The 22,583-nt window shown below is 49.4% G+C and overlaps 1 long non-coding RNA gene across 1 annotated transcript; it reads right to left on the reverse strand.

The window, feature by feature from the left end:
* Window positions 1-10,164: 10,164 nt before the first annotated feature.
* Window positions 10,165-10,553, reverse strand: LOC142358988 (uncharacterized). The gene is made up of 3 exons (XR_012762020.1): window positions 10,508-10,553; window positions 10,326-10,424; window positions 10,165-10,247 (listed from the first exon to the last, which is right to left on the reverse strand). It is a non-coding gene; the product is annotated as an uncharacterized LOC142358988 (long non-coding RNA).
* Window positions 10,554-22,583: the final 12,030 nt, after the last annotated feature.

Here is a 22,583-nt window from a genome sequence, read left to right on the forward strand (position 1 = left end):
CCCTAATGACCCTAACCCTAACCCTAGCCCTAACCCTAACCCCTAGCTCTAGTCCTTAACCCTAGCTCTAGTCCCTAACCCTAACCCCAGTTAAAGTTACGTTAGGTGTAATGGTAATGTGGTATGTGTTTTGGGGGTGATGTGGTGTTTGGGATGGTTTGGTTTTAGGTAGGTTTGGTTGTTGTATTGGTTGTGGTGTGTGAGAGTTGTTCGATAGTGTTAGTGTCTGTAGTTGAATGGGGTTCTGATTGATGTGTGGTGCTTTCATGAGGTGTGATTTGGTTATTTTGTTATACTATTTGAAATAAAAATATAGAAATAATAAGTCTGGTGCAGCAGTAGAAATTTGCACCCGCCCTGGGAGTAATTTTTTTTTTTTTTAATTTACATTACTTGAATTACTCCCAGGGTGGGTGCAAAGTTAAAGTGCTCTACTTGTATTGGAAATTTTGTTCCAACAGTAAAATTGTTCCACTGCAGTAACCAGCACCATACATACATTCAGTCACATGCTGAAACACACAATTTTTGCGCTTCATAGCATTACTTTATTTCTGCACTGAGACAGAGACAAAGAGAAAACAAAAGACAGCTGTAAGACTTACAATTAAAACACACGGACACACTATGAGAAAACAAACTTCACACAAAGACCAATGACTACTACATCTGCAAGCCAGATTTTGATTTGCACTGCTGTTCTCAGTCTAAACCAAAAGGTGACTGAGACAAGCAGAGCAAAAACAAAGACAAACACAGAGGTTGCCAAAAACAGTTATTTTTTCCTACTTCTGCATGTCCTGCTAATGCTAACAGTCAAAACCACTCACCTGTGAAACTGAAACACTAACAAAGACAGGAAAACCACTCAACAAAATGACACATAAACACAACACATTTTCCAGACAAGGAGAAAGTCTGATGCTACTGAGGGAAGGCACACACCAATGAATAAACCAGTCCATAAAAGGAATGGGAGACATAGAAGTAAAAACTCTTTATTAAACTTTATTAATCTTTTTTAAACTTTATTACACTTATTAACAGTTATTAACAGATCCAGCTTTATTTTGCATGCTACATACTCCCAGAGCACAATGTCTCCACAACCTTATATACCTCCAGTACTTCTGATGGATACTTCAAAAGTCCAATTTGAAATTCCCTTTAGCAGCTCATTGGATACTTTCTCCACAGTACAACTCCCTGTTCATTCATTGCCTCCATTGCACCATGAACATCACCGTCCAGTTTGGGCATATGTTACACCCACTGATTGCTCTACAAGACCTTCAAACTACTCCTCCCTCTTAGATCAGCACTTATGCTACCGCTATTAAGCTATCCTCCAAGTAGTAAGACGCATGATATTTTTTTAATTGTTCACAACTACATTACACTAATGGGATATACAACTGGCCCTCAAATGCCTCTTTCATTGCAATTTATAACACACTGTTTCATTACCCTTATACTCCCCAGCCACACCTTCGCTCTCTGCGGTGCATTTTTCCCCAAACAGTGTATTTACCCGTGGACGTGGAGGGGCAGCCTTAGCTTAGTACGGTCATTTCCCAGTCTGTTCAGCCCTGGGATGGTACCCTGCATCCTTCGCTATCCTACACTTCAGTTTATCTCATTCTTCCAGATTCATTTGGCTCACTACTGACACCAAGAATGTTTTCTACTATCGTTACCCACATTCCATTTCCACCATTTACTACAATCATACAGTATGACTTACTGCCTTGCTCATCTTAACTGCTGTTATTACTTTAGTCCATTTTAACTCATTCCATGTGATCTTTAAATCAAACTCTACAAACTATCGCTTACAGCTTTCAACAACATTGGACCTGCAAATCCACAAACCGTAGCTACCATCCTTCCTGCGTTGCTCCCTTCCATTCACCACAGAAGCCGCTGCTACACATAAATAATTGTTCCTCCGCAAGGCAACATCATCTCTGCTACTAGCACACCCAGGCAGACAATGACCGAGCTCTGCTCTGCCCAATGACATCTCCTCTTCCCCACCTACATGCTCATATAAACATTACACAGATCATTCTGTCACAAACTACAATGACCACAGCAATTTACAACCCTAACACTCTACAATACAGTTAGGCCAACTAGCTACACATGCCAGTCCTTGTCAACACTGCCATCTAGTCCAACTCCCCACACCCTTCTGCTCCATCAATCTCCATCATCTTCCTATGACTGTCCACTACAGACGCATCCCTGCAGTGACACAAAATTCCAAAATTTCAGGGGAGCGCTCCCCAGAAACAGCATTCCCAGAAGCCCCCCAATTCACCCTGCCTGCCAAAACCCTGGCCCAAGACTGCCCGCGGCCCAAACATTGGCGATGAACATCGCCTCGCAGAGCGGCCGGGACCAGGGGAAAAAAAAAACCCAGCTGGGGGAAAGGAAAAAAAAATCCCCCAGCTGGGGTTTTGTTTATTCTAACTTGGCTTGTTGTTTTTTTTTCCAGGAACTCCTACATCTCTGGAAAACAATACATCTCAAGCCCACATACAACCCACTACAGAAACACAATCACCCACCACACACTGACAGACACCATTTGCACTCACCTACCACGCTAATCACTCCACATGCTCACCCCATCCATTCGGTTCCCTGCCTGCCAGCACCCAGTGTCGGTCATGCTCCTCAGGAACGCTGTTCCCGGGAGCCTCAAAATTCACCCTGCCTGCCAAAACCCTGGTCCGAGACTGCCCACGGCCCAAACATTGGCGATGAACATCGCCTCGCAGAGCGGCCGGGACCAGGGGAAAAAAAAACCCAGCTGGGGGAAAGGAAAAAAAAATCCCCCAGCTGGGGTTTTGTTTATTCTAACTTGGCTTGTTGTTTTTTTTTCCAGGAACTCCTACATCTCTGGAAAACAATACATCTCAAGCCCACATACAACCCACTACAGAAACACAATCACCCACCACACACTGACAGACACCATTTGCACTCACCTACCACGCTAATCACTCCACATGCTCACCCCATCCATTCGGTTCCCTGCCTGCCAGCACCCAGTGTCGGTCATGCTCCTCAGGAACGCTGTTCCCGGGAGCCTCAAAATTCACCCTGCCTGCCAAAACCCTGGTCCGAGACTGCCCACGGCCCAAACATTGGCGATGAACATCGCCTCGCAGAGCGGCCGGGACCAGGGGAAAAAAAAACCCAGCTGGGGGAAAGGAAAAAAAATCCCCCAGCTGGGGTTTTTTTATTCTAACTTGGCTTGTTGTTTTTTTCAGGAACTCCTAGATCTCTGCAAAAGATCACGCCTCAAGCCCACATACAACCCACTACAGAAACACAATCATCAACCACACACTGACAGACACCATTTGCACGCACCTACCACGCTAATCACTCCACATGCTCACCCCATCCATTCGGTTCCCTGCCTGCCAGCACCCAGTGTCGGTCATGCTCCTCAGGAACGCTGTTCCCGGGAGCCTCAAAATTCACCCTGCCTGCCAAAACCCTGGTCCGAGACTGCCCACGGCCCAAACATTGGCGATGAACATCGCCTCGCAGAGCGGCCGGGACCAGGGGAAAAAAAAACCCAGCTGGGGGAAAGGAAAAAAAATCCCCCAGCTGGGGTTTTTTTTATTCTAACTTGGCTTGTTGTTTTTTTCAGGAACTCCTAGATCTCTGCAAAAGATCACGCCTCAAGCCCACATACAACCCACTACAGAAACACAATCATCAACCACACACTGACAGACACCATTTGCACGCACCTACCACGCTAATCACTCCACATGCTCACCCCATCCATTCGGCTCCGTGCCTGCCAGCACCCAGTGTCGGTGGTGCTCCTCAGGAACGCTGTTCCCGGGAGCCTCAAAGTTCACCCTGCCTGCCAAAACCCTGGCCCGAGACTGCCCGCGGCCCAAACATTGGCAATGAACATCGCCTCGCAGAGCGGCCGGGACCAGGGGAAAAAAAAACCCAGCTGGGGGAAAGGAAAAAAAATCCCCCAGCTGGGGTTTTTTTTATTCTAACATGGTTTGTTGTTTTTTTTCCATGAACTCCTACATCTCTGGAAAAGATCACACCTCAAGCCCACATACAACCCACTACAGACACACTGTCATCAACCATACACCGCTACAACACTGGCAGTTACCTACCACACTCATCACCCCACACGCTCACCCCATCCATTCGCCTGTCTGCCTGCCAGCTACCCATCGCCCAGTGTCTGCAGAGCTCCTCAGGAACGCTGTTCCCAGGGGCCTCAAAATTCACTGCGCCTGCTAAAACCCCAGCTGAAGCCTGTCTGCGGTCCAAACGCTGGCAATAAACATCGCCTAGACACACAGCCAGGACCAGGGGAAAAAAAACCCAGCTAGGGGAAGGCAAAAAACATTCCACCAGCTGGGAGTGTTTTTTTGTTGTGTTTTGTTTTTTTAACTATATTCCTAATTCTTATATATCTCAAAAAAATAGACTCAGCCACCCATACAGTCTGAAAAGAAAAACATATTTAACCCTGACATCATCATACAGTATCAGACACATTCAAAATGTACCACTGTTTCCACAGCCATTCATTCCACTCCACCCTCATAACATAGCCCCTCGGCCACGTGCCTGCCACAAAAGCAGACCGCAGCACATCAAGAGCCACCCCTGGAACATCCCTGGTACCTGACCTCAAAACTACATCACCGCTACACATGATCCCTAACTGTTAGCCTTCATAACCAGATGCTGAGCAATGTGCTGAGCTACTTCCGCTTCTGCTCTGTCTTCACTTATCATTGCATACTCCAGCTACATTCAATCAAGTATTTGCTCAGGGATACAGAGTACTCGGTGGCACCTGCAAACCGCAATGGAAAGGAGTCTACAGCCTGCTGGCCCACAGCTACCGGCCCCATAAAACCCCTACAACCTCCACCCAAAACAGCCATGCTAATCAACACAGAACCATCCCATGCTGAGACTGTTCCACCCCTACTAGAATTGCTACACAAACACACAAAGCCTCTCTACCGCAAACGCACACACTCTCTACACACATGACCTCAGGACACCAGACTACCACACAGGGGACTGTTACTGCTACACCAAGATATGCAGCCTGACAATAAACACAACAACGCTGAGGCTCCGTGGCAGGGACCCTCTGGTGTGCCCTGCCTCGAGAGCACCTCAGCTTTGGCTAAAACACAGGGGATTGAGTCACAGTCATTGATGGAGACTAAATGCCAGAAAAACAATGGGACTAGGATGCCGCAGAAAATAAACCCCTGGGATAACTGTCAAGAACAGTCAGCGAGGAAACACCTGCTGGCAAAGCACAATCTGCAAAGCTGACGAGCCTAATGCACAGATGATGCTAGACTGGTCTAGTATCACTGCCCTGGCACATCATTCAGTGAATAGAGATGTGCGCGACTGGCACCATGTCAATAACTCGACCCTGTATAGATACTACTGACAGCTGCTGCGATTGCAGTATAATGACAATATGCCCGATGCTCTACAAGCACCTTGTGCTGCTCTGTCACATGCAAAAACAGAACACGAGCCTCCTTAACAGACACCGCACCCAGAATACAAGGCAGACCTCTGCAGCTGCGCTCCAAAACCTAGAATAACAGAGTCCTCTGTGACACTTCAGAATTCCAGAGCATCTTCATAACTAATAAGCACCAAACCAACCGACTGCTGAGGCCCATCACGCTGCACCTCAGACCTAGTCTCAACTGCTTCTGCAGGCTTGTTGCAAAGCGCCTGCAAAGCCAATAGGAAAGACATTGCTGAACTACAATTTTACCTCATGCTAGCTCTCAATCCAATTTCTATCAGCTCTACTCCATCTCACATGCATAACGACCTCCGAGTCGCTTCCAACCTCTACCCTGACACTGCAATGCCGTACCATATGGACTTAAACACCGAACCGGAGAACGCTGGCAACATTAATGCCAAACGATGCACCGCACTCTTACATAACCGACAAGACAAACCGCAACACGGGCCCATACAATGCTTAACTGTCTCAGAGAGCGTCCATAAAGAGCGCTGCAATGCAAGACCAACAGAGATATACAATGCAATTCAAAAATCAAGTCAATACAGAGCTCCACGTTACAAAATGCAACACGGCCCTCAATACAAGGCAAGACGGTCTCCAAGAACAGAGAATACAAGTACAGAGCACTGCAATGCCAGATCGATACAGAGACAAACGCTGCAATGCAAAATCAAGTACAGAGTGCTGCAGTACAAAACACAACACGGCATCGTACAAAGCAGGACGCTCTCAGGTAACATTCAATACGAGTACAGATGGATGCAATGCAAGACAAAACACAGTACAGAGCCCTGCAATGCAATACGGTCCCAGGTATCGCTCGCTACAAGTACAGAGCGCTGCGATCCAGGACCGGTACAGACACAAACGATGCAATGCTAGATCAAATACAGAGATCCACAAGAAAAAAAATTGCATGGCTATACAAGCCTGTACATATTCAAATACAGAGCTCCACATTACAAAACACAAAACAAGTTCATACAAGGCAATACAGTCTCCCATAGCGGTCCATGCAAGTAGCGAGTGCTGCAGTGCAACACACCCAAACATTGACATAAAAATTCAACTATAGAGCACTACAACACAACAACAATACAGAGCAATACAAGGCAATACAAATAATAATATAGTGCTACGAGAAAAAAAAAAACAGGGCCGTACAATTCAATAGAAACAGAGCACTGCAATACAACACACAATAAAGGACTATTCAGTGCGAGACTCTCACGTGGCAGGCGATACAAGGCATAATAATACAGTGCAAAAGCACACAAAACGCTGCAAAACAAAGCAGTTGCAGACGGTGCTCAAAACCAATACGGAGTTTTGAGAAGCCAGGATTTAAGACCTAAGCCCGTAACGAGGCAGAGATGAAATGCTGCAGGGGAACTCTATGGTAGCAGAATTGCCATGAGCAGAGCTTTCCTTCTGGCCCAGATCACCTCCGCAAAGGGGACTCTCCAGAAAGACCTCTGATGAAAACCACACCTTAGGCTCCAATCGCAAGATGAGGAACGCTTGACAGGCTCTAGACCAAAGCAGCGAAGCTTGCGACACCAAATGCACGCCGACCGAGCTGCACAAGAGTGCAGAAAGTAGATACCTGTAGAAAGCATCACATACAAGACTAATCACACAACACAAATGACACTGGGAAACACACACAGGCCAGAACAGTCACACCCTAAAGGACAGATGCCAGGACCTCTGTCCGCCCCAAACTTAAGAGACCCTAAATAGCTCCCTCCGCAACCCTGGTGTTACACCTCCTGCCGGCCTCACCCCACCCACAGCTTTGGCCCTGGACTTACCTTTGAGGGAAGGATGCAGAATCCATCCTCATTGAGCACATCATAAAATTAAATGCTCCTGCATTCCACATGTTCTACATCAGTATCTGCATAACATATATAAACAAACACGCCTCGCTAACATTACTGACTGGAAGCATCACATTAGCAAACACCGCTCCCTTCCACAAGATACCCAGTTGCCGATACCTAACTTAGCAAGTCCAGCAATATCGGTAGCATTTTGGAATACCGTCTAGAGTCCAACAAAAGCTTGCAATTAAAAACAAACCCCCCAAAAAAACCAAACTTGAGGCCCCACACCTACAAGCCTGAACACTGTCAACATTCAGTCGTCTTTGCCGCTGCTGATCATCCCCTCCCACATAGCTCCCATCATCACTTCAAAACACCGTTGAAATGATAGGCTGCACAGCCTGCCAAGGAGCAACTCCATGCGAGCTCACTACCCAACCGCTGCCTGAACGCTCGAGGCCTATCAACAGATTAAGCATGATCTCCTATCGCTATGCCACCTAACCCTCACTCTACACCCCTGGGCAGAGAAGCACGAAACAAAACACACACAGAGACACAGACCAACATTACACACACCACCACCAACAATGGGATTCAAAGAACAGAGAAAACTCTCGGCGAGAAGAATGACTCCCCAACGGGAGAAGCTGTCCAGCAATACGACCAGCAGGGCCACAATGGCCCAGAACAAGGAGGCTCTACGGCAGCCCCAGAAGACCAGAGTTGAACAGAATGCTCCGTTACAAGAAGTTACGCTCTAAACAGAGACGATGGATCTGCAAGAAGCTGGCTTCAAGACCTAAGAACACAAGATCGCAGGGAAGAAGTCCCACAGTCCATGAAAATGGACCGGAAGAGAGAAGAGCTGCTCACACAGCCTGAGATGACACCGCAAAAGAGAACTGATGGGAAACTTCCAAGATGTGACACCGATCCATGCTTTATGCGCAAAACGTAAGATGAGAAGCGCCCAATGGACACTATGCCAAAGAGTACAGGCATTCCAGACCCTAGGAATAGCACCTGATATGCGTAATGTGCTCATTGAGCACAGAGAGCAATGACGATGTTGAGACACAGGTAAAATCCAAGACACCAAACACAGACCACACAGATGACACCACCACAGACACAGTTCTGGAACTACCCTGCCCCCTTGGGCTACAGAGAAACCCCTTCCCTTGATCCGCCCAAAGCGGCCTGTTCCTGGACAGCTCTCTCTCCTACACTAGCTTCACAAGCTCTCCCTGAACTGCCCAACTGTAGTCCCCTCCCTCCAGACCCTTCCAAGCCCCTGGACTTAGCTTTCAGAGGGACGTGGGCTCTAAATCCAACCTCGACCAAAAATGCATTAGGTATCTGGGATGTTCCTGCAGTCACCAGGTTGCACTTCATCACTGAAAAACAGAAAACCCAGAAACACTGCTGACAGGAAACATCACACTGGCCAAGACCAACCTCTTCCACAAAAACCCCCTCCTCAGAAGCACCCGGGTGCTCTGCTCACCTGCTCGTTCCAGAGTCGGACGCTGCAGCCATCGTTGCTTGCGATACCTGAGATACCAAGAGACACAAAATGATCATTGCACCCGTGACAAGTCACCCGACCCACACTCCTCCTTGCTACCGCCCCAGCTCACCTCAAACAGTTGTCCAATGCCAAAGGCAGCCCGCTCAGCCCCTGCAAAACCAAGAGAGACACCCCTCACTGAGCTGCTGCACAATACTTTGCTCTCACACGCTCACCGGGCCCACAACTGCCTCACCTTCTCGGACTTCATGTCAGCATGCTGCTTTGCTCCTCCGAGGATATGTGCGGCACCTGCAATAAAAATCAAAGCAAACGGCACATGCTGAGATACTGCCGAAAGCCAAAGCTTGCCTGCATCAATCCCAACCTTCTGCTCCTGTACCTTAGCTGGTCATCCACGCTGGCCCTGCCATTTACGCATTCCCTGGTTTCCCTGGGCAGAGCAGTTCCAAGGCAAGCACACACAGGCACAGACCAACATTACACACAACACCAAAAACAATGGGAATCAAGAGAGAAAACTCCTCCACAAGAACAATGACTCCCTGACGGGAGACGCTGTTGGACAAGGAGACCGACAGGGCCGCATTGGCCAAGAGCGAGGAGGCTCCACGGCAGCCCCAGAAAACCGGATTAGAACACAATGATCCGTTACAAGAAGTTACGGTCAAAATGGAGACGACGGATGTGCAAGAAGCCCGGCTTCAAGACCTAAGAGCATAAGGATGCAGGGAAGAAGTCCCGCAGTCCATAAAAATGGACCGGAAGAGAGAAGAGCTGCTGCTGACACAGCCTGGAACGATGCCGCAGCAGAAAGAGGCTAGACTGATCCACGCTTTACGCTTGTAAGGCAAGAAGAGAAGACCTGAATTGGCACTATGCCAATGAGTACACGCATTCGAGACCCCAGGTATGGCACGGAGGCATATGATGAGCTTTGTGAGTGCAAAGAGAAACAAGGATATCGAGACCAGAGGAAGGTCTGCGACACAAGACACACCACAACAACAACACAGCACTGATGACACGGGCTGGAACTGCCCTGCCCATGCTAGTCCTAGGATGCAGGGAAACTCGGTCCCTTTCTGTGCCCAGAGAGGCCCGCTCCTGCGCAGCCCTCTCCCCTGCACTAATGTTACAAGCCCTGTCCGCAATGCCCAACTGTGGTCCCCTCCCTCCAAACCCTTCCCGGCCCCAGTCCCTCGACTTAGCCTTTGGAGGGCCGGGAGTCTGAATCCATCCTCGACAACAAGCATGTTGGCTAAATGGGATGCTCCTGCAGTCAACAGGTCTGCTTCGTCATCTGGAAAAGAGGAAAAGATGAGGACATCACAGACCACACATGGTGCTGACAGTAAGCATCACACTGGCCAAGACCAACCTCTTCCACAACAATCCCCTCCTCAGAAGCACCAGGATGCTCTGCTGCTCACTTGTTCTTTCCGGAGTCGGACACTGCAGCCATAATCGCCTCTGCAACCTAAGATGCCGAGACACACAAAATGATCATTGCACCCGTGAGAAGTCACCTGCCCTACGCTCCTCGCTGCCACCCCGACTCACCTCAAGAGCTTATCCAATGCCAAAGGCGGCCCGCACGGCCCCTGCAAAACCAAGACAGAGACATGTCACTGAGTTGCTGCACAGTACTTTGCTCTTACACACTGACCCGGTCCACAACCGCCTCACCTTCTCGGACCTCTTGTCAGCATGCTGCTTTGCCCCTTCAGGACTATGTGTGGCACCTACAAAAAGAAAACAGAAGACACATGCTGAGATACCGCCCAAAACTGCCACCTGCCACACCGGTTCCCTCCTCCTGCTCCTTTACCTTGGCTGCTCATCTGTATTGCCCCTGAGATTTACATGTTGCCATGCTGAGGCTCAGGTACCACCTGGGAAACACAAAGAGGGATGATGGTAATTTCACCAACAACAGCACTCCAGAAAAATAACTGCTACTTCAGCCTACTACTCATTGCTCACCTTGCCTGAGTCACCCCTGGTGCCGATATCATGCTTCACTTGTTGCTTTGCACCTACAATACTGGAAAAAAACACCACACCAACTGTAAGGCAGTCCTATAGCCACTGATCATGTCTTCCCTTCAACACCATGTGCTAACCCACCTCCTAACGACACTCTGCTCGGCGCCTGCATTGGTCTTTGGTGCCCATCTTGTTCCCTGGCACCTGAAATAAGTATTGAACAAGTCACCCATATGCTGCTAAAGACATTAACAATTCCAGATGTATTGATTCCACTTTCTAATAGCGCCTAGAGTTCAAAATACAGCCTGCCATTACATAAAGGAATAAAGGGCCAAACTTAAAGGCCCCCCCATGCATAAGCCTTACCACCGTCAACATTCAATCTGCTTTGCTGCTGATGATCAGCCCCTCCCACAAGACTCCCATCACCTCTGTAAAACACTGTTGAAATGACAGTCCACACTGTCTGCCGACGGCCGGTCCATCTGATCTCACTTCCCAGCCTCTGCCTAAACAGTCTAGGCCTGTCAACCTATTAACCACAGCCTCTTATCGCTATGACACCTACCCCTGACTATGCCACTGGGCAGGGCAGCTCCAAGCCAAAACCCACACACAGGCACAGACCAACATTACACACAACACCACAAACAATTGGATTCAAAGAAGAGAGAAAACTCTCTGCAAGAACAATGACTGGCGGACGAGAGAAGCTGTCGGACAAGGAGACCGACATGGCCGCAACAGCCGAGAATGAGGAGCCTCCGTGGCAGCCCCAGAGAAACAGTCGAGCCAAATGGTCCCTTACAAGGGGTTGCGGTCAAAATGGAGATGACGGATGTGTACGAAACCTGTCTTCAAGACCTAAAAGCATAAGGATTCCAGGAAAAACTCCCACAGTCCATGACAATGGACCGGTAGAGAGAAGAGCTGCTGACACAGCCTGGAACAACACCGCCAAAGAGAACTGACCAGAAGTTTTCAAGACACAAGACTGATCCATGCTTTACATTTGTAAGCCAAGAAGAGAACCTCCCAGTTGGCACTATCCAATAGGTACAGGCATTTGAGGCCTAGAAATGGCATCCAAGGCACCTGATGAGTTTATTGAGTGCAAACAGAAACAAGGGCATCAGGAACACAGGAAGGTCTACGACACAGAAGACACCACAAAAACAACATAGCACCACAGACACAGGCTGGAACTGCCCTGCCCATACTAGTCCAAGGATGAAGGGAAACCCCTTCACTTTACATGCCTAGACAGGCCCGCTCCTGCACAGCTCTCCCCTACGCTAACTTTATAAGCCCAGCCCACAATGCACAACCGTGTTCCTCTCCCTCCACATTCTTCCAGCCCCAGTCCCTCGACTTAGCTTTTGGAGGGTCAGGGGTCTGAATCCATCCTCAACAAAAAGCACATGGGCTAACTGGGAAGCTCCTGCACTCGCCTGGTTCCATTTTGTCATCTCAAAAGGAAAAAAGCCAGAAACAGTGCTGACAGGAAGCATCACACTGGCCAACGCCAACCCCCTCCTCAGAAGCACCCGGGTGCTCTGCTCACCTGCTCGTTCCAGAGTCGGACGCTTTACCATCATCACTTCTGCTGCAACAGATACCAAGAGACACAAAATTACTATTATGCCCGTGAGAAGTCACGCGCTCGACCCTCCTCCTCGCTGCCGTACCAGCTCACCTCAAACAGTTGTCCAATGCCAAAGGCGGCCGGCACAGCCCCTGCAAAACCAAGAGAGACACCCCTCACTGAGCTGCTGCACAATAATTTGCTCTCACACACTGACCCGGCACGCAACTACCTCACCTTCTCAGACCTCTTGTCAGCATGCTGCTTCGCCCCTCTGAGGATATGTGCGGCACCTGCAATAAAATCAAAGCAAACAGCGCATGCTGAGATACTGCCCAAAAACAAAGCTTGCCTGCATCAATTCCAATCTCCTGCTCCTTTATTTGGCTGCTCACCCACTCTGCCCCTGCCATTTACGGATTCCCTGGTTGCCCTGGGCAGAGCAGTTCCAAGGCAAGCACACACAGGCACAGACCAACATTACACACAACACCAAAAACAATGGGAATCAAGAGAGAAAACTCCTCCACAAGAACAATGACTCCCTGACGGGAGACGCTGTTGGACAAGGAGACCGACAGGGCCGCATTGGCCCAGAGCGAGGAGGCTCCACGGCAGCCCCAGAAAACCGGATTAGAACACAATGGTCCGTTACAAGAAGTTACGGTCAAAATGGAGACGATGGATGTGCAAGAAGCCCGGCTTCAAGACCTAAGAGCATAAGGATGCAGGGAAGAAGTCCCGCAGTCCATAAAAATGGACCGGAAGAGAGAAGAGCTGCTGCTGACACAGCCTGGAACGATGCCGCAGCAGAAAGATGCTAGACTGATCCACGCTTTACGCTTGTAAGGCAAGAAGAGAAGACCTGAATTGGCACTATGCCAATGAGTACACACATTCGAGACCCCAGGTATGGCATGGAGGCACATGATGAGCTTTGTGAGTGCAAAGAGAAACAAGGATATCGAGACCAGAGGAAGGTCTGCGACACAAGACACACCACAACAACAACATAGCACTGACGACACAGGCTGGAACTGCCCTGCCCATGCTAGTCCTAGGATGCAGGGGAACTCGGTCCCTTTCTGTGCCCAGAGAGGCCCGCTCCTGCGCAGCCCTCTCCCCTGCACTAATGTTACAAGCCCTGTCCGCAATGCCCAACTGTGGTCCCCTCCCTCCAAACCCTTCCCGGCCCCAGTCCCTCGACTTAGCTTTTGGAGGGCCGGGAGTCTGAATCCATCCTCGACAACAAGCATGTTGGCTAAATGGGATGCTCCTGCAGTCAACAGGTCTGCTTCGTCATCTGAAAAAGAGGAAAAGATGAGGACATCACAGACCACACATGGTGCTGACAGTAAGCATCACACTGGCCAAGACCAACCTCTTCCACAACAATCCCCTCCTCAGAAGCACCAGGATGCTCTGCTGCTCACTTGTTCTTTCCGGAGTCGGACACTGCAGCCATAATCGCCTCTGCAACCTAAGATGCCGAGACACACAAAATGATCATTGCACCCGTGAGAAGTCACCTGCCTTACGCTCCTCGCTGCCACCCCGACTCACCTCAAGAGCTTATCCAATGCCAAAGGCGGCCCGCACGGCCCCTGCAAAACCAAGACAGAGACATGTCACTGAGTTGCTGCACAGTACTTTGCTCTTACACACTGACCCGGTCCACAACCGCCTCACCTTCTCGGACCTCTTGTCAGCATGCTGCTTTGCCCCTTCAGGACTATGTGTGGCACCTACAAAAAGAAAACAGAAGACACATGCTGAGATACCGCCCAAAACTGCCACCTGCCACACCGGTTCCCACCTCCTGCTCCTTTACCTTGGCTGCTCACCTGTATTGCCCCTGACATTTACATGTTGCCATGCTGAGGCTCAGGTACCACCTGGGAAACACAAAGAAGGATGATGGTAATTTCACCAACAACAGCACTCCAGAAAAATAACTGCTACTTCAGCCTACTACTCATTGCTCACCTTGCCTGAGTCACCCCTGGTGCCGATATCATGCTTCACTCGTTGCTTTGCACCTACAATACTGAAAAAAAACACCACACCAACTGTAAGGCAGTCCTATAGCCACTGATCATGTCTTCCCTTCAACACCATGTGCCAACCCACCTCCTAACGACGCTCTGGTCAGCGCCTCCATTGGTCTTTGGTGCCCTTCTTGTTCCCTGGCACCTGAAATAAGTATTGAACAAGTCACCCATATGCTGCTAAAGACATTAACAATTCCAGATGTATTGATTCCACTTTCTAATAGCGCCTAGAGTCCAAAATACAGCCTGCCATTACATAAAGGAATAAAGGGCCAAACTTAAAGGCCCCCCCATGCATAAGCCTTACCACCGTCAACATTCAATCTGCTTTGCTGCTGATGATCAGCCCCTCCCACAAGACTCCCATCACCTCTGTAAAACACTGTTGAAATGACAGTCCACACCGTCTGCCGACGGCCGGTCCATCTGAGCTCACTTCCCAGCCTCTGCCTAAACAGTCTAGGCCTGTCAACCTATTAACCACAGCCTCTTATCGCTATGACACCTACCCCTGACTATGCCACTGGGCAGGGCAGCTCCAAGCCAAACGCACACAGGCACAGACCAACATTACACACAACACCACAAACAATTGGATTCAAAGAAGAGAGAAAACTCTCTGCAAGAACAATGACTGGCGGACGAGAGAAGCTGTCGGACAAGGAGACCGACATGGCCGCAACAGCCGAGAATGAGGAGCCTCCGTGGCAGCCCCAGAGAAACAGTCGAGCCAAATGGTCCCTTACAAGGGGTTGCGGTCAAAATGGAGATGACGGATGTGTACGAAACCTGTCTTCAAGACCTAAAAGCATAAGGATTCCAGGAAAAACTCCCACAGTCCATGACAATGGACCGGTAGAGAGAAGAGCTGCTGACACAGCCTGGAACAACACCGCCAAAGAGAACTGACCAGAAGTTTTCAAGACACAAGACTGATCCATGCTTTACATTTGTAAGCCAAGAAAAGAACCTCCCAGTTGGCACTATCCAATAGGTACAGGCATTTGAGGCCCTAGAAATGGCATCCAAGGCACCTGATGAGCTTCTTGAGTGCAAAGATCAACAAGGACATCCAGAACAGATGAAGGTCTACAACAGAGAAGACACCACAGAAACAATATAGCACCACAGACACAGGCTGGAACTGCCCTGCCCATACTAGTCCAAGGATGAAGGGAAACCCCTTCACTTTACACGCGTAGAGAGGCCTGCTCCTGCACAGCTCTCCCCTACGCTAACTTTACAAGCCCAGCCCAAAATGCACAACCGTGTTCCTCTCCCTCCAAACTCTTCCAGCCCCAGTCCCTCGACTTAGCTTTTGGAGGGTCAGGGGTCTGAATCCATCCTCAACAAAAAGCACATGGGCTAACTGGGAAGCTCCTGCACTCGCCTGGTTCCATTTTGTCATCTGAAAAGGAAAAAAGCCAGAAACAGTGCTGACAGGAAGCATCACACTGGCCAACGCCAACCCCCTCCTCAGAAGCACCCGGGTGCTCTGCTCACCTGTTCGTTCCAGAGTCGGACGCTTTACCATCATCACTTCTGCTGCAACAGATACCAAGAGACACAAAATTACTATTATGCCCGTGAGAAGTCACGCGCTCGACCCTCCTCCTCGCTGCCGTACCAGCTCACCTCAAACAGTTGTCCAATGCCAAAGGCGGCCGGCACAGCCCCTGCAAAACCAAGAGAGACACCCCTCACTGAGCTGCTGCACAATAATTTGCTCTCACACACTGACCCGGCACGCAACTACCTCACCTTCTCAGACCTCTTGTCAGCATGCTGCTTCGCCCCCCTGAGGATATGTGCGGCACCTGCAATAAAATCAAAGCAAACAGCGCATGCTGAGATACTGCCCAAAAACAAAGTTTGCCTGCATCAATTCCAATCTCCTGCTCCTTTATTTGGCTGCTCACCCACTCTGCCCCTGCCATTTACGGATTCCCTGGTTGCCCTGGGCAGAGCAGTTCCAAGGCAAGCACACACAGGCACAGACCAACATTACACACAATACCAAAAACAATAGGATTCAAGAAGAGAGAAAACTCTCTGAAAGAACAATGACTCCCTGACGGGAGACGCTGTTGGACAAGGACACCGACAGGGCCGCAATGGCCCAGAGCGAGGAGGCTCCACAGCAGCCTCAGAAAAACAGGAGAGCCCAATGGTCCGTTACAAGAAGTTACGGTCAAAATGGAGACAATGGATGTGCAAGAAGCCCTTCTTCAAGACCTAAGATGGTAAGGATGCAGGGAAGAAGTCCCACAGTCCATGACAATGGACCGGTAGAGAGAAGACCTGCTGACACAGCCTGGAACACTGCAAAAGAGAACCGACTAGAAACTTCCGAGGCGTGAGATCAATCCATGCTTTACACTTCTAAGGCAAGAAGAGACACGCCCAATTGGCACTGTGCCCATGAGTATGGGCATTCAAAACCCCAGCGGTGGTGCCTGATGTGCATAATGTGCTCCTTGACTGTGAAGAACAAAAAGGATGTTGAGACCCTGGTAAGGTCTAAGACACAGAAGACGGACGACACAAACACAGCACCACAGACACGGGCTGGAACTGCCCTGCCCACTTGGGCTGAACACAAACCCCTTCCTTCCCTTTACATGCCCAAAGGGGCCCGCTCCTGCACAGTCCTCTCCCCTATGCTAACTTCACAAGCCCTCTCTGTGATGCCCAAACATTGTCCCCTCCCTCCAGATCCTCCCCAGTCCCTCAACTTAGCTTTTAGAGGGTCCAGGGTCTGAATCCATGCTCAACATGAATGCGCATCACCTAACTGGATGCTCCGGCAGTCACCAGGTTCCGCTTCCTCCTCTGCAAAAAAAAAAAAAAAAAACAGTAAGCATCACGCCAGCCAACAACACCATCCATAGCATCCCCCTCAGAAGCACTGGGATTTTCCACTCACCTGCTCGGACCACAATGGGACACTGCGGCCCTCATCGCTCTCGCTAACCTAAGATACCAAGAGACACAAAATTACCGTTGCACTGCTGAGAAATCACCTGTCCCAGGTGCCTCCTCGCCGCCACCCCAGCTCATCTCAAACGCTGGTCTATTGCCAAAGGCGGGCTGCACAGCCCCTGCAAAACCAAAAGAGATACGCATCATTGAGGTGCCGTATGATACCTTGCTCTGAGACACTGATCCGACCTATGCCAGCCTCACCTTGTCAGAACGCTTGTCAGCATGCTGCTTTGCACGTCTGAGACCGTGTGACACCCACAAAGAAAACAGAGTAGAAGACACATGCTGAGATACTGCCAAAATTGCAGCCTGCCCGCACCGATTCCCATCTCCTGCTCCTTCACCTTGGCTGCTTGCCTGTGTCGCTCCTGCCGTTTACATGTTGCCACCTCAAGGCTCTGGTACCACCTGAAAAACCACAAATAATGGATGTTGATGACTTCAATGACAAACCCTACCAGAACAATAACTGCTACTGTAGCCTGCTACCCATTGTTCTCCTTGACCGAGGCACCACTGGTGCCCATATCCTCCTTTGCTTGTTTCTTTGCACCTACAACATTGGGGAAAAAACCCACCAACCATAATGCAGTCACATAGCCACCAAACGCATCCTCCCCCTGACGCTATGCACCCATCCGCCTTCATAGATCAGTCTGTTCAATGCCTCCATTGGTCCTCTGTGCTCATCTTGTCCCCTGACATCTGAAAAAAAAAAACAATGAAAGTCACCTGGATGCTGCTCAGGCCATTAACTGTTCCAGATGTATTGATTCCATTTTGGAATACTATCTACAGTGCAACTGCAGCCTGCCGCTAAATAAATGAAAAAAGGGCCAGACTTTAAGCCCTACACATACAAGCCAGAACGCTGTCCAGATTCAAGCTCCTTTGCTGCTGCTGATCGACCCCTCCCATGCAGCTCCCACCACCTCCTCTAACCACTTTTCAAATGACAGACCACGCAGCCTGCCGATGGCTGCTCCCTGCGAGCTCGCTGCCCAACCTCTGCTGCAACAGTCTAGGCCTATCGACATATTCACCGCAGCTTCCTATCGCTATTCCTTCTACCCCTGACTTTACACCCCTGGACAGAGCAGCTCCAAGCCAACGCACAGGCACAGACCAACAGTACACACACCACCACAAACAATGTGATTCAAAGAAGAGAGAAAACTCTCCTCCACAAGAAGAATGACTCCCCGACAGGAGATGCTGTCGGGCAAGAAGACCTACGGGGCCGTGACGGCCCAGAGCAAGGAGGTGCTATGGCACCCCCAGAAAAACAGACAATGCAAGAGGCCCTTACAAGAAGTTACGGTCAACACAGAGATGATGGATGCACGAGAAGCCAGGCTTCAAGACCTAAGAATGTAAGGATGCAGGGAAGAAGTCCCACCATCCATGAAAATGGACCGGTAGAGAGGAGAGCGGCTGATGCAGCCCAGGAATGACACCTCAAATGAGAACCAACCAGAGACTTGCGAGATGTGACACCGATCCACACTTTACGCTCACAGGGAAATAAAAGAATTGCCCAATTGACAATATGTCACTGACCAGAGGCATTTGAGACCCTAGGGATGGCACCTGATGTGCCCAAGGTGCTCGTTGAGCAGAAAGACCAATGAAGAACTGGAGACCCAGGTAATTTTTACAACACATAAGACGGACCACACAAACAACACAACACCACAGACACAGGCTGGAACCGCCCTGCCCGCCGGGGCTTAAGAGAAACCCCTTCCCTTTACTGGCCCAAAGGGGCCTGTCCCAGGATGGCCCGCTCCCCTATGCTAACTTCACAAGCCCTCCCTGTGATGCCCAACCGTGGTCCCCTCCCTCCAGACCCTCCCCGGGCCCCGATCCCTCTACTTTGCTTTCAGAGGGACACGGCTCTAAACCCATCCTCATCAGAAAACGCATCAGATATCTGGGACGCTCCTGCAGTCGCCAGGTTCCGCTTCCTCCTCTGCAAAAAAAGAAAACCCACAAACAGTTCTGACAGTAAGCATCACGCTGGCCAACACAACACCTTCTATAACATCCCCGTCCTCAGAAGCACCGGGATTCTCGGCTCACCTGCTGCGTCCAGAATGGGACGCTGCGGTCCTCATCGCTCTTGATAACCCAAGATACCAAGAGACACAAAATTACCATTGCACTGCTGAGAAATCATCCGCCCCATGCTCCTCCTCGCTAGTGCCCTGGCTCACCTCAAACGCCAGTCCAATGCTAAGGGCCCCTGCAAAAGCTTGTAGCTTCGCCGACAATAAGACACCTGAATATTAACTGCTACTGCAGGCCGCTAGTCACGGCTCACCTTGCCCCAGTCACCTCTGCTGCCCGTAAACCCGCTTTGTGCCTTCAAAATTAAAAATCAACACCCACAAATCAAAAGCTAGTCCTAAAGCCACCGGTCACATCTTCCCTCCGACATCACATGCGAACCCACCTTCTTACAATGCTCCGCTTGCCTGTCATCCGTCACCCTTTGGCACACGGCTCGTTCCTCTGCATCTACAAAAAACGTAATGTAGAATTCACCCCAATGCTGACCAATAGCTTAGGAATTCCAGAAGTCTTGTTTCCATTCAGAAATGCCACCTAGAGTCCAACTACAGCCTACCGTTAGAAAAAAGCAAAATTAAATGCAAAAGAACATTAAGCTCTTCACATACAAGCCTTAACACCTTTGAGGTTCAAAGGTCTGACGTTTGGCCCTCCATCTTCAGATGCGGAGGCCCGGAGGGTTTGCGCTTCATCTCTTGTGTCTTTGTCATAGCTCCCTGTCAGCCGCAGAGAGGCTCGAAACAAACCTCGTCGAGGTCCCATGGCGACTGCAAAACTAAACTGAGAGAAGCCAATAAACCCTCCTTGCTTCTTCAACCGTCCCCCCATCTCAAAGCTTTAGAAACTTCTTCTCTTCTCCTGAACTGGCAAAGAAGGAACCGCACGCCCCCTCCCGACAGCCGCTTCCCTGTATTTGCACCCCTGAACTCCCCTGCATCAGCCGCTCCACGGGAGCCTTTCCTCCATACCGTGCCCTGTGTTCTGTGGGCATCTCCCACATTACGCCTTCCCGCGGCCTCGGGGATCAGCTACAGGACCACAAAGTAAGCAAAGCCCCAGTGCTTATAATCTATGAGGGGCCTACCACGAGCCACAAAGTTTCCAGCGGTGACACAGTCCACTGAGCCATTGATAAAGGCAACGAGCCGTCCGGTGCTGTTAAAGACACTAAGTGTCACAACCCTGCCGCTTGCTTAAGAAACTCTCAAATCTCTGCACAAGTGTGTACCAGATGCTCACCTTAACCCCTGCTGGACAATGTCATCATCAATCTGATTAAGAGATGCGGTGCCAGCAAATTACACAGTAAACAGCACCGCTAGTGAAAAAAACTCAGCGTTCCATCTTCAATCAAGTCAGGAGTTCCAGGAAAGCATAATGCACCTACAATAAAGAGAATGACACATACTATTAAACAATCTCACCACCCGCAAATTCTGAATAAAAAATTACTGACCTGAAGAAAAAGGCTATGGTTAAACATACGCTATACTAAAACTGCTGCCGAGTCCTGACTCATCCTTAAAGTCCTACCTCAAACAGAGATATCTACTTCTCTGATTATCAAAATACATCTCCCTGAGTAGCTTAGCTCAAAAGCTGTAACTGACTGAAGCAAGAGTAGAGCTCTAAAACCAAAGAAAGCCAGGAGTGGAATGAGCTCACCTCCCGGCAGCTGCGGCTCATATACTCCCGGCCTCGCCCACCACCCTTCCCATGCTCCCCTGGGAAAGGGGAGGGGCGAACCACCAAAAGGTATAAAGCCAGCGGGAAGAGCAGCAGCAAGTTCTCTCATCTGCCTTAAATTTACATTGAGCAAAACACTGACTGCAGATGGTGATCCTTACTGGAAACAACAATGCCTGGTCTTCTACTGTAACTACATCTGTTACATCAGCGATATGACTGAGTAAGTAATTAAACTTAATTTTTCTGCAGTGTGGATAAAAAAAGAGGTCCTACTAAGCTACGTAAGAAAGTGGTTTGCTAAATTCAGTAACAATATTATTACCAAAATGTATGCTTTTCAGCTTCCTATAAAAAAAACCAAAAATGCTACAGGTTTTTGTTTCTAGTGAGAGCAGACATATGACCTAACTTCTGCCAGAACTATTTTCTGGATAGGATTGAATAACAAAACAGAATTTGATTCTGTAATAATCTTTTCTCAAAAATATCTCTGGTTGCAAAGTGAATTATTTACCATCAACGGCAGAGCCGCTTTGAAGGTCTCTCTGGCTGACTCCCTTAAGACAGCTAGGTGAGTTCCAAAGGACAGAAAAGGGGAAAAAAAAAAAGTGGAAATACAAGAAACATAGGAAATTGTACAAAAGCGGCCCGACTAACACCTAAGTAGATAGAAGAAAAATAAATTGCAAAACTCCACAAAAAAACTCCACGGGAGACTTGTCGATAAAAACAGAAGGCGGCTATTGCTTTCTCTGAAAAACCAAAGAGGAGATAGGAGCTGACAATGGACATCTTTACGGCACCAGCTACCAAATAGAAGCATACGATAAGACAGAAAAGAAAAATACCACTCTGGGGCACAAAGATGGCTTTGAAAAACAATCTGGTAGAACGGGAGGTGTCATCACAGTGATCGGAGCAGTCCCGAGGGGGCCAGAGAGATTGATGATGTCTCCAGGATGCGGTGAGCAGACGCGATGCAAAACTCCACAGGGTGTTCCGGCAATGTACAAATGTCCTCAGGGGACGAGCGCCCAAATGGAGACATCCTAGATGGCAGCAAATAAGGTAAGAGAACTCTGGGGTGCAGGGACAGCCCAAGGAAGGGTTCTGTCTAAATCGGGGAGACACAAAGAGGGCGGCAGAGTTCAAAGGGTGCCGAGGGGCACGAGGACCGTCTCAGGAAGCATCATGACAGGAGCAAGAGGAATGTGGACACACTTCCAAATGGGGGATCGCTGACACAAGGGATCCAAACAGAGGA

Source organism: Opisthocomus hoazin, unplaced genomic scaffold (assembly GCF_030867145.1).
Source record: "Opisthocomus hoazin isolate bOpiHoa1 unplaced genomic scaffold, bOpiHoa1.hap1 HAP1_SCAFFOLD_158, whole genome shotgun sequence".
In the NCBI taxonomy this organism is placed as follows: Eukaryota; Metazoa; Chordata; class Aves; order Opisthocomiformes; family Opisthocomidae; genus Opisthocomus; species Opisthocomus hoazin.